This window comes from Pomacea canaliculata, linkage group LG2 (assembly GCF_003073045.1).
Source record: "Pomacea canaliculata isolate SZHN2017 linkage group LG2, ASM307304v1, whole genome shotgun sequence".
NCBI lineage: Eukaryota > Metazoa > Mollusca > Gastropoda > Architaenioglossa > Ampullariidae > Pomacea > Pomacea canaliculata.
This window is the reverse complement of record NC_037591.1, coordinates 2,631,657-2,637,902: the sequence shown is the minus strand read 5'-3', so window position 1 is coordinate 2,637,902 and position 6,246 is coordinate 2,631,657.

The window sequence follows — 6,246 nt, the reverse complement described above, 5'->3', positions numbered from 1 at the left end:
CTAAAAATTGTCTGTTCTATGTTATAAAAATATGCACGCACGCGCGCCCACACACACACCTTTCACTGACATTCATACACAAAACATACACATGTTGCAGTATTCACAAATATACATAAACACACCTCATTCCACGAGCTCGTGAGACAGACACTTAATGGGAGCTAACTCTTCACATATCTGTTCCAATCTATTTAAGTATGAATTATTTCCCTTTAAGTACGCGACGCGCGCATGACAAGAAGACAAAACAAGAAGACAGTTGCCTATTTTGAGTTTGTCTCCTTGCCTTTCTTATCAGATTATTTCATATAATGACCCTAAAAAAAATTACTGCATTCAATATCACAACTTTCTCTGATGTTTATTGTAAACTTTCAATAAACGTAAAACAAATTACACAGCAAAAATGCTAAAGATAACCCTAACCCTGTTTTTAATAATAATAATTGTTTATATAGCGCTTCTCCCCAATATTAAAGGTCTTAAATTATTAGGTCCATTAACCTCTCTGGGATATAATCAGAAATATTGTTTATCGGTTTGTCTACCATCCCATAGAATAAATCCCCTCGCTACCCCTCCCTCTTCACGTATTACCGCGTGCGGTGCGTCAGATCGGTCACTGGCATCCTACTTACTGCCACCACCACTCGTCCACCCACACCTTCCCACCCACCCGCAAGAAAATTATGCTGTGGAATCCTGATAAAGCTGGGTGCAGCCATTTGCTTCACTGGGGGCGAATACGAACAAGAAGAATCCTGATAAAGATTTTAGCGAACACAATTGAAATCTTTCCGAGTCTTTTTAACTCGTGCTTTGTCTGTCGTTTCTATCTTTCTATTCTCTCTCCGAAGGTTTCCGAAGTTTTTCCCTTCACTGAGACGTTTCAAAATACAGTGAAAAAATCAGCTAGCTGAAAGGACAGCGTCGACGATGAAGGGAGACCATTCCTGATACCATTCGTAAGCCACTATTAAAGTTTTGTCCCTTTCCCTGTGGGTCATCGCCTCCGTGAGAAGTGTTTTGATTTCTTAAAAATTGTAAACGGATGGGAATGTTCCAAGAGTAATCCTGGAATATTGATAAGCATGTGGCTGTTATGGTATCCATTATAACGTGTTTTCTGTCCATAGTCCGTCTGCGACCGGCTTTTCACAAATGTTGTGATCGTCCTACCAGACATTACAGACACAAACGTCTGTTCATGTGTACACTGTGAGCCTCTTACTTTCTCGCTTTTTCCCTTGCACAGCAAATTGCATGTTTCGGAATGCTAGTTCTAATCGCTTACTCACCTTGACTTTAAATTAAGGGACAGAGTGAGTATCTCCTACCCTTGCATACTGAATAAGGGAACATCTGACGACCTGTCTTTCCGGCGCGCGAGCACACACACACAAAGTGAGGTCGTAACCCTTCGCTCGTGAGGGGCGGTCCCGCCCCCTGATCAAAGCTCGTTCTCTGTGATCAGCCAAGCGTGCACAGATCGCAGCAATTATCAGTCATTTCCCCCTCTACCATCTCCTCCACAGACGAGCGAATCATTTCAAAGTCAAGTAGCCGCTAGGTCCCCACACGCTGGCGAACTACAGATGAGGCTGTCAGTGCGGGTGTCGTGCGTGTGTGTGAGAGAGAGTGAGCTCATAATATGTGTGTTTGTGATGTTATATACATGCGTGCGTGTTTGTGTGTGTTTGTGATGTTATATACATGCGTGCGTGTGTTTGTGTGTGTTTGTGATGTTATGTACATGCGTGCGTGTTTGTGTGTGTTTGTGATGTTATATATTTGTGAGTTCGTGTTTGTGCGTGTGTCTGGATGAACAAAGATTAAACATCCACCAATTCTTTTCTGCATTATCACTTCATTCCTCTATTTTCTTTTATCCTTTTCTGACCGAACACTATTATTATGCTTTGGTATCTTTATGACCTAGGCGTGGAGAAAAATATTTTTTTAAGTTTTGTTTAAATACAGACTTTCTCTCTTCTTTGTCGCTCTTCTCTCTCATCTTTTTTCCTCTCTTTCTCTATTCATGTTTTTTTTTTCTTTCTTCAAATGGCAACCCTGCATCAGCCAACGTCCCTCACATCAACCTCTCCTGTTTACTACAAACTTTTGTTTAACTATCTGTCCGTCTGGCTGGAATTTTGTATTCGATGTTTCACCCACTTCCCATTGTCCTAGAGGTCTGAAATTTTCACCAGTTACTAATCTTCTGTGACAGTGCAATAAAAAATCATTTCCAGCAGACCACAAGTAGTAAAATAACTTTTTAAATTTTATTTTGTATGAGGACTTAGAGGCCAAATTAGGGGAGATACTTTATTAGTCGTAGAGTAGCAGTTACCTAAGCAGACGGTACAAAGAATACAATGGAAGAGAAGGAAAGGAAATAGAAGAAGACTAAGAAAAATGGGTTTTCTCCCAATTACTCTTTACATATCATATTCATAATTCGTATGCAGCTCATAATTAGAGAAGAGGATAATTTCATGAAGTAAAACAAAAAGATCGATAACAAAATTCAAATGGACTAAAAAGTCTAAAATAAAATAAGTAAAAAAATTGATTGAACACACTATTATTTTTTATTTACAAAAAGGATTAAAAAATTTTTTTAAGGTCTCCGGATTTTCTGTAATACATATTAACTTAAAATATTAAAAGTGTGAGGGGCATTCTTAGAAACACAGAAACCAAGCGTTAGTATAATTGCAAAAATGTTACCCTTTTAGAACATTTCAAGTGTGTTTACATTTTTTTTAAATTTTATCCAGATTTTACCTTAGCTGAAAAATCATTACGCGTAATCTTGCCCAAGGCGCGTGCGACTCTTCACGTGACCACGTTCTTGATGTGTCCTTCATGAGCAACATGCTTCATAGCAAACTATTGCCGCCTGTAACTTGGCACGTGCAGAACAGACACACCACCACTGTCCCCAGATTGTAAGGCTACTGGATTCGCTTTCAGATATGTTCCAGCGGCTGATAATAGAAAGTCTTTGAGAGTAACTTTTGTGTGATGATGATGATGATGCATTACAGAAACGCGAGCTCACGCGCACTTCACGCACACTCTCTCTCTCTAACAGACACGCGCGCGCATGTGCTCAGTCATTTATCTGCAGTCAGAGCTAGCTTGATGCTGATTAATATTTTTAGTTGTCTCTTCTAAACATTTAAATAAGATCACGTAACCATTTACAAATTGGTACAGGGTTTTTTTGTGACGGTGGAGTATGTCAAGGGGGAAAAACTATTATGGAGACTAGGAAAACTGGCAATTTCCTTTTCACAGAGGTCGGGTGGAGTGAAGCATGACAAACCATGGCGAGCACCTCCAAGCCCTTCCCCAACTCCCCCTCCCTTGTCAGCAGCCTCACAGGGAAGGCAGCGAGTATAGTCGGGCTGCGAACACAGAGTATGTAGCTTTTAATTGATTAGACAAGCGCCTTTTCGCCCCCTAGCTTCAAAGGCCCACAACTTCACGACTCTCCACGGACGGAGGCGATAATGTATGAGTTCCTGCAGGCTGCCATTTCCATGCTGTTTGCAGATGAGCACAGTTGCCCAGAAAATATCTGGGCTGTCAGCTGTCTGTCGGTCGGTCTGCTTACTGATCGGACCTTTTGGTTTCTCTGCCTCCGTGTCAGCAGAAATAGTTTGTTGTTTCACGTCTTTCTTCCTACACTTGCACGCATGTTATATAATTGTATTCTACACGAATATAATAATATAATGCATGTTTTATTTTTGTCTGTATTTGTATATGCATGTTCATTTGTGCATCTTTTTTTCCAAAGTTTGCACAAAAAAAAAGTCGTATCGCGTCCTTCGAAGTCTAGAACAAATCTTAGTCTGCTAACAAGAAAGAGCTTGGTCGTGGGTGAGTATAATGAAGACAATGCATTGTGGGACTTCAGTGACTGACTTCTTCAAATACTAAAAAAAATCCCAAATAGATACTGTGGAAGGATATGGCGGGCGTTGTCTCTGTAGTCAGTCTGCGCCATCTTTACCATCAGGCCTTGCGCTGTATTTAGCGAAGGTTCTTAACCTTTTTTGAGGTACCGAACCCACAAGTTTCATATGCACATTCACTGAACCGTTCTTTAGTTTCATATGCACGTTCACAGAACCCTTCTATAGTGACATCACGAATTGCGGGTGTGTCTTGAGCTCTGTGGCGGAGGCTCCGCCGAACCCCTGAGACCGACTCACCGAACCCCTAGGGTTCGATGGAACCCCGGTTAAGAACCACTGATTTAGCGAATACAGTTTACGAGACTTTTTACGAGGACAGTAGCATCGTCACTGGTACTGAGAGAGTCGTCAGGCCCTGGGTTCAGATCTTGTGTCGGGTTGCACTCTCTGGCAGTGATATTTATCGGGCACCTGATATTTCCTCCTAAACCTCTCAGTGAAGAGACGAACTCCGGAAGCACTTGGAAGCACTGAACGAAATCTCCCTTCCAATCATTCCTTTGATACAAAATCTACGAAACCTTGCAAGGTATGGTGCTGTAGTGAACAAAGTTTGATATCTACGAAGAAGTGCATACAGCTAACAATGGTTGCAGGTAAAGCTACCTGACACCCAAAACAGCTGGGCAATACCTGAGGTTGCTGTTAAATATTGTATTGCAAGTATTGTAACGTTTAGAAGCAGTAGGAAAACTCCTTATTTATGATTGGTGCACTAATATGAGTACATTGTTCGTGTTCATCGAAGGCAAGGTTGTGATTGGTGCACTAGTGTGACGTAGAACACTGTTTAGTGTTCATCGAAGGCAAGGTTGTGATTGGTGTACTAGTGTGACGTAGAACACTGTTCGTGGCTTTCGTTGATCGCAGGTGCGAATCACTACTTTAATAGCGGATTAATCTACGGATGGGTTGTGAAGGCTGAAATTTACAGGTTATTTTATATCGTCTACATCTCTCAATATCTGCTACACACACACACAAAAAAACTCGAACAATTCGGGTTGTTCTTCAGGCCGGCAAGGAGTTTGAACATGTCCTGTGTTTCGAGAAATTGCAACCGTGGCTCGAGCAGAGGGATTAGTATCTGAGTAGAGCTGTGACTGGAAACAAGAATTTCCAAAGTGGGGTACCTGTATGGAATTGCAGGGTTCGACAGAAAGTTGTTTACACTATTGGACTTTGAGTAAGTTGTGCCGCAGAGACAGTAGTAAGTAGTCCCTTTATTTTATCGGACAGCATAACAGAAGTAGCACATAAGTACTAATTAATTGTTAGAGTACTATTTTCAAAATCATTATAACGCAACATCTGTTCACAAGTGGGATTAATTTTACTGATTAGAATTTTTTCTCAATAAATTTTCCGTGCATCTATTAATTGCTCAGTTTTTTATTTGCATTCTGTGCACTGAATTAAAGCTTAGTGTTTTCAGTTTGTTCATCAGCAATATTATGTATGGGGTTCAAAAACAAACAAAAGTAAGCTAGACTTCTTTGTCTTCAAATGTTATGTTACTTTTGCAGGATATGTGAACATCAAAATCAAAAATGTATTAATAGTCTGGGGCAATGGAAAGGATGGACCGGAGCTACTGTTCACACATCCGACCAGGATACATAGCTATACACGTGGGCCATCCCTCGCCCCATAGCAACAATCTCTTACATCATCTGCACATCATCCTCAAAAGGATCTCAGAAATGTTAAACGAAAAGTTTTAATTCTACCTTTATGTACACGTATACATCCACCTTTTACGTTTGCATGTGTTCGCTATTGCTTGTTCCCTAAGTTTGTTTTGTTTTTATTTCAGTGGCCTAGCTTCATTTCTATCTTTTCTTCCAGCTATGATCTGTCATCTCTTTAAGGTTATAATATATTCATTTGCGGCGTCAGTGAAGCAAAATAGTGAAACACTTGCAATCTTCATGTACCCTTCACTTAATTAATAGACTGACATCTCATGTTCGGACCAACCGCCATGACACCTTAGAGCAAGTTAACATTAAACAAATGTGTCAGCAATAGTCTACAAGTGAACAATAGACTATACGAACACTCCTACCAAAACTGGTGACCATGGGATACGTGGTGTGGATTTGAACAGATTTCAGTCTCTCCCTCCCCCTAACAACTCTTACCCGCTTCGCACCCAACACTCACATCGCCATACTCGGCTTTATTCGTAAGAATGGTGATTGTATCATTGGATTAGTCTCGGTTTTGTTTACACCTCTTCTGTGGAGCT